This window comes from Sebastes umbrosus, chromosome 21, assembly GCF_015220745.1.
Source record: "Sebastes umbrosus isolate fSebUmb1 chromosome 21, fSebUmb1.pri, whole genome shotgun sequence".
In the NCBI taxonomy this organism is placed as follows: domain Eukaryota; kingdom Metazoa; phylum Chordata; class Actinopteri; order Perciformes; family Sebastidae; genus Sebastes; species Sebastes umbrosus.
Window position 1 is genome coordinate 26,992,536 of NC_051289.1, and position 11,391 is coordinate 27,003,926.

Consider the following 11,391-nt stretch of genomic DNA (forward strand, 5'->3'; position numbering starts at 1 on the left):
AGAGCTTTGGGATGCACCCACTCAGTTACTTGATGTTTCTTTTGTCTTGTTGACATTTTTTCTTCACTGCCTCCTACTGGCCTGGATCCGACCACTGCCACCAAATTTTAGGAAGCCCGACCAAAGTGGTTTACGTCCACACTGGCATCAGAGGAAATCTGGCTCAAGTCGAACACAAATCTAACGGGCATGCGTTGCGCTGCAATCGCCGATGATCGATTCTGCGCAGGCCTGGCTCATCTCCAACGAGCCTTGAGACTGCTCAATCAAGATGAGCCAGGCGTACTCCCAGAAACACTTTTTCATCTACTCTGGCACTGTGACCATACCAAAAGGCTGTGGGAGGACTTGAGTAGATTCATAATTGATAATATTTACCCTGATTTTACTCTATGTCTAGAGAATGTTTTGTTTGGTTTCCATAAAGGTAACAGTAAAATCAAAGAACATCATATTATTAATCAGATTATTCTCTTAGCAACTGAATTTAGTAAATCTAAACTTTTCTTTTTTTGTATTTGAACATGAAACCAAACAATCCATTAAACCGATTCTCTCTTCCGAAGACGAAAAGGCTAATATGTACCTCCTTTAATATATTTATCTAAATGTATATTTTCCCTGGCTATGTACTTGTGTGATGTTCATCACCTGGCATATGTTGTTTGTCTTGTCGATCTTGTTACAGAAGGGTTGTAATTGACCTGTATGACCGGTTTGTGACATACATAAGCGTTTTGTATTGATCTGTTATCTGTTTATTTCTTTATTTTAAGCCAACATGGGCATGGTCTTTTAACGAAATTAAATCACTGCACCAAGTCACATTCACTCACCTCACTCAGCAGCACTAAGCACATTCTACACTTACATGTTCACACAACACTTACCTGTTTCACACATCACTAAATCATTCTCCAGACACGATTCTCACTTCCGCATCACGTTCCCCCCTCACTCGACACCACAACTCAGTGCACCAAGCGCATCCCACCCCAACAATCACCAACAATCACTTGTTTTTGTATTTATTTTTAATTGCCACCACTACTACTACTTGTTAGTTTAATCCTCTTGTTATATTTTATTATTCAGTCCAGTACTGCAGCCTAGCCAACTGTTTTAATGCTGTTTCCTTGTCCCTCTCCACAACACTGCACTCTGGCATATTAGCCCCATTTAAACACTGTTGCAACCTTCTGTTCTATTCAATTATTCATTTATAGTCTACACCCATCACAAAACCCCCTCCATCCCCCCAAACCCGAAAAACACCAACAAAAAGACCCCAAACAGGACCAAACCATCACAGGAACAAGACAACCAGCAGAAACCCAGACAGCCCCAACCTCCACCTGCAAAAACCCCCAAAGACCCACGCCTGTACCGCCGTGAGCAGCTTGACAACAAATCCAAAACCATCCAAAACCGATCACCCTCAGTAGACAGCTTCATCAAAGAAACCCTCAAGGAACTGGATTCACTACAGCCCATCACACCACCAGGGGGAGCCACTGCACCACAAACTACCAGTCACAAACCACAAGACACCAAAGCACCAAATGAAACAGCAGCACTGCACTCACTCCTCACTATTCCCACCACCAGCAATAATGAAACAGTAACCCCCCAACCCAACACCCCCATGGAAACCCAGGTCCTGGCAGCACTACTGGACAAAATCCAACAACTATTCACCGAACTCAATAAAAACATCAACTCAACTCCACTTGCCCACTTCATCCCACAACTCTAAAACACCATCGGACTCATGAGCACAACCCTGATGCACGGCAAACCTACACCCACAGCCCCCACCGCTGCACCCCCCCATCCAGCCACTTTTGCAGAGACCGTCAACCAAAACATGGCAAAATACAGCGAACGTTTCAGCACCAACCCCAAGAAGAGAGCACGGAAAGAACAAGAAGACACAGATTCACCCAAAAGCCCCTCACTCATACCACTGGTCATCAATAACATCAACCACGACATCTTTACCACCAACAAATCCATCTACGAAGAACTCATGCGCTGCAAACCTGACATCAAAACCAAAAAGTTAATCCGCATGAGGAAAGGAGCCATTCTCATATTCACACACGACATACACTCCATAAACTCCCGTCTCTCCCCCTGGCACCAAGACTCATTTCAGCACTCAGAGATCACATACCGCCCAGCAAGAAAGCCACACCAGCCACCACTCTGCAACCAACCAAACAACTGATTATCAAGGGTATCCACACCGACATAAACACAGAAGAAATAATAGAAGAACTGGAAAAACAAGGCATCTCCACAACCAAAGCACACCGCATCATCAGCAGAGCCACTCAACAGCCCACCACCTTCATAAGGATCCACCTCACCAACCCAGCAGATGCACCTGGTCTCATACAAGAAGGCTCCTATATGAACTTCTTCCACTACAGAGTTGAAAAATCTCACCCACCCCCATCCACCCAACAATGTTTCAAATGCCAACAATTCAACCACACATCAATGCAATGCAAGAACCCGGTCACATGTCTCAGATGTTCAGGAAACCACCAGCACAAACAATGCAACAAGGACAGAACAGCCCCCACCCTCTGTCCCCCTGGGCAATCCCCTGCCTCTTTTACAAGCCCCCACCTTTTTTTTTCATCCTACTCCCTGCTTCATGTCCTCTCCCATTTTGTCACCCTCTCTGTCTTGTGTAAAACATAGAGTGTGAGGAATATAACTCGTGTAGTAGAATAAACACTGAGAAAATAGCATTAAAAGTAGGAAAAGAGAATAATAAATTGGAAGATAATAAAGTATTTAAAGAAATAAAATAAAAGTACTGTTCATAAAACTGACTAGATAATAAATAAAACAAGTATTTAAAGAAATAAAATAAGAGTACCGTTTATAAAACTGAGTATATAATAAATAAAAAGTATTTAAAGAAATAAAAATTGAGCAGACTGATCCACCCGGTGACTGCAAAAATAGAAAACTAATTACACGGCGGGCGTAGTATATTCTGTGGGGGAAACATAAGCTGTTGATTTGGGGAATTTCTCTGGATCAGAGATTGAAGCGCACCCTCTCTGGGACACTGTTGTCACTCACGCCGTTGGGCGTGAGAACACGGCCGGTAGGAGTGGACGCTTGTTTTCTCTGCAAAAGAGGGATTTCCGGGAGATACAGTAAAAAGAATGAAACGATGAGCCACTGAAATGAGCCTGGTTACGATAAACGCATACACATAAGATAAATAACTATAAACCAGGACAAATAAAGTGGAGTTGTGTAACTGCAGTACCCGTATGACCCGCGGAAAAGAATAGAAATATATAATAATAATAATAATAATAATAATAAATAAAAAACCCTAGATACTAAGATAAATACATATATAATAATAAGATCGGTTACCATGGTGACCTTTCTCAGAGAAAGTTGAAATAAAATCTAACTAAACTCTGCTAATAAACGCCCACATTCCCAGAAAGAGTAACAGATACTAATAAACTATACATTAAGGGAAGTGCAATAATTTCTTTTGAGCATCTCCCCCTTTGAATAAAACGTTTAAACACCTCCAAGCCCTGGCATCACAGGCCACACAAGGCTTCATGGGGACCGAGCAGGGAAAACCATATAGCTCAGGAAAAAAATCCGGTAGAACCAATTATATCACGTCATCCGAGTCACAAACGGTGTATTCACCAGTGCATGACCAAGTGGTATAGGAGGACAGCAGGTAATTCCCGCTGGCCTAAGGAAGGAAGTTTCGAAATGGCACGTTGTGAAGAGGTGGAAACACAAATTAGAAACAAAGAGACCCAAGATAATAAGAAAAAAGAAAAACAAAAGAACTAACGGACGAAAGAGAGGCAGGTGCTAAGCTGGTTTAAACAAGAAAGCTACAAAAGATAAATGACGCTAAAAGAAAAGACAAAGAGGAAGAACAAAAAATGACCTCCATAGCACCCTTGCCCGAGCATCCTCCTCCTTACAAAAAAAAAAAAACGTCAAGTAAAAGGACTGTACCCCGTGAGGACACCGAACCCAGATTGCGAAGACAGTGACACAGTAGGGGAGATGAATATGGCAGGAAAAATGTCAGGAAAATTCACCATGAAACTCAAACTACGAAAGAATGATGACAACAATGGAAGCGATGGCAGACCATCCCCTAGGACCAGCAGAAGCAGAGAAAGAGAGGCAACTAGAGAAGATACCACTGAGTCAGAATCAGAACCCACTACTGATGAAGATACATCAGGCTTGGACCAGTTCCAAAGAAGTGACAGACAGCACTATAAATCACTTAAGCAGCAGAAAACCAGATCCCGCAGATCATCAAGAGACAGTAAAAGTGCAGGGCGCCGCCAACTCCTTGAACAGTCACGACGAGAAGCAAAGTACCTGGAAACTTCCCACCGACGTGTGATGGGAAAAAGCTACGAAGATGATGAAGATGAGTCCCTCTACGAAAAGATTAAAAAACAGGAGCAACGATCACACAGCACCCCCAATGTGCCCAGGACACTACGTGAACACGACGCAGGCTCCCTCCGTGACGAAGAAGCTGCCACACGACCCAAAGAATCTTCATGTGCCGCCCCAAGGTCCCCAGACGGGCGGACTGAGCCTTTCCCCAGGGCTATTACAGGCCATGTCTACCTGGAGGAGGCAGAGGCCGCCCGCCTACGATATCAGAGATTGGGAAGAGACAGAAGCAACAGAATAGAGGACATCAATAATCAGATGGACCGCACAACAGCAGAGATCATTGACATGATGAAAACATACGAGGACGGAAAGCGTGCGGCTCGGGATAGAGAATGCCAAGAACAACACACTCTACGAACCCGAAACCACTCATATCCTCGCGACCCACCACCACAGTCGCAAGATCAATTCCAGTGGAGCTGGCTTCGAGAAGGACAAGAGGAACAGGCACAGGTGAGAATATGCCCAATACTGGACAAAACAGGTGGCGAAGTGTACGTGCCCTGGTCTTTTATGGACATGATTGGCTTGGCCAATAGACTGCCAGATCTCACTGGAGGAGCTAACAAGTGGATAACAGCTGTGGAAGAAAGTACGGTTTGAATACGACTAGCCCTAGGAGACCTCAAGGCTCTGCTGATGTACGTGTCTGGAAGAGCCATCACAGATGAAGTATTCAACGGTGCAGGACTGACTAGAGCTGTGACAGGACATACGGCGGACAAAGTGGGATTCGATGGATTCCGAACAAAGTTATGGGAGCAACTAAGAAGCTAATACGCTGAGAAAATGGACATGTCCAAACTGGAAGGAGAAACACTGGGAGATGAACAATGTCCAACCAAATTTCTACACGCTTTCCAGCGCAGATGGAGAGAAGAAACAGGAAAGTCCTGTTGGAAGACAGACCTAAAACACAGATGTCAGTAACAACAGAACAAGAACATTTGTTGGATCAAGATCCAGCGCACCTATGGTCACAACACAAAACTGACGTGGGTTTTGTAAAATCAGCAGCACCAGCTAAATTTAAGATAAAAACAGGGGCCAAGTTGCCCTGGCAAAAGCAGTATCCAATTCTATCACGTGCCATTGCAGGGATACGACCTACCATTGAGGGGTTGGTAAAAGCAGGAGCATTGGTTAAAACCAGTAGTGCGTGCAATACCCAATTTTTCCTATAAAGAAACCACATTCCAAAGATTACCAATTGGTACATGATCTAAGAGCAATTAATGCTATTATAAATGATGAAGTACCTATTGTTCCCGATCCACACACTCTGCTCTCTAACATTCCACCTGAAGCAAGATGGTATACTGTAATTGACCTCTGCTCTGCTTTTTTCAGCGTACCCGTACACCCAGACTCAAGGCACCTGTTTGCCTTCACGTACGAAGGACAACAATACACGTACACAAGATTACCACAAGGTTTCTGTGAAAGCCCCACATTGTTCAACTGCGTGTTGATGCAGGACCTTCAAAATCTAGATGTCCCAAGTACCATCTTACAATACGCTGATGATTTGTTAATATGCAGCCCCTCAAAAGCTCAATGTGAGACTGACTCCATCGCAGTGCTAACTACATTGGCAGAAGGAGGACATAAAGTAAGTAGGGATAAACTTCAGTTCTGCCAGCAGACGGTAGAATATCTTGGCAGACAACTAAGTGGGGAGAAAAGACACATTGCACCCTCACAAGTGGAAGCTGTAACAAAAGCTCCACAACCAAACACTGTAGGACAAATGTTGTCCTTTTTGGGAATGACTGGGTTTAGCAGGCCCTGGATATGCGACTACGCGTTAAAAACTGCACCTTTGAGAGCTTTAATAAAAGCAGCTGGCCAAATAAATAACTGCCCATCTCATATGGACGGAGGAGGCTCTTGGAGCCTTTCAAGCGTTGAAAAATGACATGCAAACTGCACCGGCACTGGGAAACCCAGATTACTCAAAGCCTTTCCACCTCTACGTAACAGAGAGAGCTGGATACGCATGTGCTGTACTAATGCAAGACACACCAACAGGCAAACAGCCATTAGCTTACTACAGCACTAAACTTGATAACATTGAAACTGGTTTGCCACCCTGCTACCAGGGACTGGCAGCAGCTGCATTTGCGTACCAAAAAGCTTCGTCACTCACTATGGGACACGCAGTGGTTCTGTATACGTCACATCAATTACATGCACTACTCACAAGTCCTCGATTTGTTTTGACGCAAGCTAGACGCACCGGATATGAGATAATACTCTCCGCCCCAGAGCTCACCATCCAACGATGTAACACAGTAAACCCCGCAACAAAGATGGTTTTGCCAGTAGATGGTACACCACACGATTGTGTACAAACAACAGAGAAATTTATGCGAGCACGAAAAGACCTTCACAATCAGCCGATCCCAGACGATCTCACATTGTTTGTAGATGGCTCATGTTTTCATGACGCGACCGGAACCCGCGCAGGGTACGGCATAGTGTAATTGAATGACCAAGATGGTACCTTTACCACATTGCAGTCCCGCCAGGTTGATCAGCCCTGCTCTGCTCAATTAGCTGAAATCAAAGCTCTCCTGTACCTTGGCCGCTGGTAAACGTCTTAATGTTTATACAGACTCTGCCTATGCCTACGGAGTTTGTCATGTTCATGCTAACATTTGGAAACAGTGAGGATTCCTCAGAGCAGACGGCACTCCAGTAACGCATGGAGAAGCCATTTCCCATCTTTTGGAAGCATTGCATCTCCCAACTGCTCTAGCCATAATCAAATGTCCCGCACATCAAAAGACCAACTCTTTGATAGCTAAAGGAAATAATTTGGCAGATGAAGCTGCTAAACAGGCAGCACTGGGCTGCATAATAGCCCCGATACTCATAGCAGATGACTGTGCACCCCTAACCACTCTTAATTCCCTAATATTAGCTCAAGATAGGGTAACAGATGCTGAAAAATGTTTGTGGATACACAGAGGTGACACAAACTAAGACAGGACCTACAGTCTACCCCATTATAATCACCTGATATGGTTCTGTTTGTAGATGGATCCTGTTACAGAGATGGACAGGACACTACTCTATAGTTCAAATGACGTCAGACAATTGCCATATGCTAGAAAGCCCCATGTGATCGACCATGCTTAGCTCAGTTAGCAGAACTAAAAGCTCTAACTCAAGCCTACACTCTTGAGGCAGGTAAAGAAATTGATATGTACACTGACTCGGCATACGCCCATGGAGTATGCTATTTAGTTAGAGCAGTGTGGAAAAATTGTGGGTTCATTAAAACAGATGGCTCGCCTATTCAACACCATACACAAATCCAGTTCCTTTTACTGGCCATGATGAAATCGTAACAAATTGTAATCGTAAAATGTGCGGCACACAGAAAAGACTCATGAAGAGAATAAGTTATTACCAAATGTATTAACAAAACCGATGTAACTGCCCAAGTAGTGGCTTTGGCCTTCCCCACATCTATTCTAATCCTAAATAACATCGGCACCAGGAAAAAGAATCCCGTGTTTGAATGCTGCCTTGCAGACAAGGTCACGGAAACTGATCTACGCGACCTACAAAACACTGTCTCGCCGACCGAAAGGGATCTTTGGCTGTCAAGGGGGGCGTCGACTGATGTGAAAGACCTGTGTAGAAATCATGAAGGCCTCTTATTAGAGCCCTTTATTCTCTTGCACCTTATGATTCAGGATGCACATGGGTTTGCCCATGTGACAAGGGGGGAAGTAATGAGTAATGAAGTAATGAGTAATGAGGAAAATCAAAATAGAATTAAATAAAATTTCTGGGCTCTAAATTGCTGGGCTCTAAATTTCTCCAAATTGTCGATGCAGCCATCAGCTGATGCAAAATATGCTTTAAAAAGTAACATGAGACGAGGTATTACTGCTCCACCAGGACACATACCCACTCCTAAAGGATCATCCCGATACCTGACAAAGTATTTTTGTAGATATAATCAAACCTGTAGGAGGCAATAGATACATGCCAGTAGTGGAAGACAGGTTCAGTAGATGGGTAGAAGCAATACCAGCCAGATATAAAAATGCAGACACGGTAACAAAGTTATTGTGCAGAGATCATTCCTAGATTTGGTATAAATCAGCTCAGACAACGGGAACGGTAAAAAACAATGTTACAAAAACTTGGAGTAAAACAAAGTCAAGGAATGGTTGAAGGAATGGTTGAAGAGAGCGAATGATGTGCTGAAAAGCAAGCTACTAACAATATGCATGTGCACGGAGTTAAATTGGATAGCTACACTAACGCTTGCACTAATGGCAAACAGAGGATCTGCGCATAAGACCTCAAGCTTACGCTGCATAAACTGCTTACGGGTCGACCCATGCTTACGCCTGTATAATATACATGCCAAAGCCCCCTCATTGGATGTTTTTATGATAAATATGAAACTCTACATGAAACAAATGACTAATGTGCAAAGGAGTATCTATGCTCAGGTTGTATCAGTACAGGAGGAGGAGAAGGAGAAAAAGAAAGGAAAGAGAGACCCTGATGATACCAGGTGATCCGGTATACGTTAAAGTGGTCCTCCTGACGTCACCTACAGCAGTCAAAGTTGACGGAGAACCATCCTGGTAGTACCTAGAGGCCCAGGAATGCTCAAACTCCTGCCAACAGACCGCCTGGTCAGAATCCCCCATATTCTGTCCAGTCGGTGAGCTCGGACAACTACAACAACAACAAGGCTATGAGTGCTGGCTGCTGGACACGGTGTCAGTGCACGGCTTCTCATCTGAAGGCGACGAGGACCACAGCCCAGCTGAACCGCAGCCGTCAACTTCTCAGCCGGTGTCATCATCTCGTCCAACCGACAACCGAGAGAGGGACGTGCCGACCCCGCCTCCAGAGGAATCACCCTTTGCATCTGAGGACATCATCAAGCTTCTTGAGGCTCTTGACGTTGATGAAGCCTGGTCCCAAAATATTACCCGCAAAACGTTCCAAATTGCCCTATGCAACTTGCCCGCTAACAAATACAGAAGGCTGAAATACCAGCTGAAATACCCATTACGAGGTATAGTGCACACCCTACGCGCTAGACAGATGAAGTACGACAAGAGTAGATACGCTAGAATAAGAAAATACCAACGAATGACTAACTTGACCTTTGAGGTTATGAAACTGATGACTGACAACAGAGTCCTCACAGAAACCATTAAGTGTCAATAAACTGCCAACAGCGTACTCCGCAGGCAGATTCAGACCCAGGAGACTACCATAGCTGAGTCGACAGTAGAGATAGCTCAGTTAAAAGCAGAAGTATTCAGAACAGAGACAGTGTTGGCACATTACCGACACTTGAGATACACCATGTCAGGAGCTAATGCTCGTAGGTTACAGGAACTGTAACTTACAGTTGCTGTAAGTAGTCGACAGTTCAGACTGAACTCTTAGACTTCCCGCCACTGATTTGGAACCCCCTTTTATATGATAATAGAAGTAAATGTACCCGCACCAGGTCAAATTTTAAGCCAAAGAAAATTGTTCCATTTGATCCCCGGACTCCTTATGGTAGAAATAAGTTACTGTAAACACCGTACATGGTCTTATGACTCAGGAAGTGGTTTATCTTGACACAATTACCATATGTCAGTCATATTCCTGTCCCAACGCATGTCTACACCAGTGCCAGTTACCCGCACTGCATCTGTTGACAGCCCTGCCCCTGGAAAATAATGCCCCAGACCTAAATTAACTCATTCCCTTTGTCTCCATACATGGTTGCTATAGTATTAGATGAAAATGGCATTACGGAGGCCCCCACTCTCAGACACTACCTGTCGGGAACAGCCCTGGCACGTGAACTCATTCGGCCCATCATGGACTCTAGATCTCTGGATGATCCCTAAATTCCGCAGTTTGTCATTTGACACAAGCTGTACAGGACACTAAAGTAACCCCTCCAAAAAGAAGAGGAGGCAATGGAGACATAAACGTAAATGTCCTCCTCGCTGATCAAGAGACTTTCCACCAACTACACTGTCATCATGTGTGTGTCAATGTTTGCTTTTCACGAGCAACATCCCTTTCACAATGGACTTTTTGAGTAACTTAGATAATTATTCACATTTTATTCTTATACGATATATTCTTATATTCAATGTATGATTTATATATTTTCCTTTTATATTTTTATTTTTTTTTTGTAATTACATAAACCTTGGCAAGGTGCTAAGTATCCTCAGTTGTGTTTTAACCCAATTGACGTATGATGTTGCATGCTTACACTTACACGTAGTATTTTATTATGTGGGACTTTATAGTCCCAAAGGGAGGAATGTGGAAGCAATCCCTTTTAAACTATATAAAAATGTGATAAACAATGATAAAAGTATTAATCCTATAACACTGTTTTTACTACTGAAACAGCATACAATCATAGTGCTGCTGTATTGATCCCAGTGCTGTAATACTCACACTGGCCACTGTAACTCACAGCTCTAGTGATGTAATGCTGATCCAAGCAACCTTGCAGCTGCAGGGGGCCCAAAACAGGGAATCTGGCAGAGGAGGTACCAAGATCATATGTATGGCAGAGGTTATATGCTGATTAGTAAGACAGAGACCAGTAGAATTGAGGAATACTACAATTTACGATGACAGGAAAATAGGAGGTGAGTTCTTTGTTCCAAGTATATAAGGTTATGATCTAAAGACCGTGAGCAGTTGCGTCCGGACAGACGTGTCCGGACCTGCTCGGGTTTTGGTTGTGTTTGTGTCTGTTGAGATTAAACACGATGAAAACTCTGCTTTTTGCAAAATACTTGTACAGCATTATGTGATTCATTTGAGTAACCTGTGTTGACTTTCTGACACTATTAAAATTGAACATTGAAGAATATTGAGCTGGGATCTCTG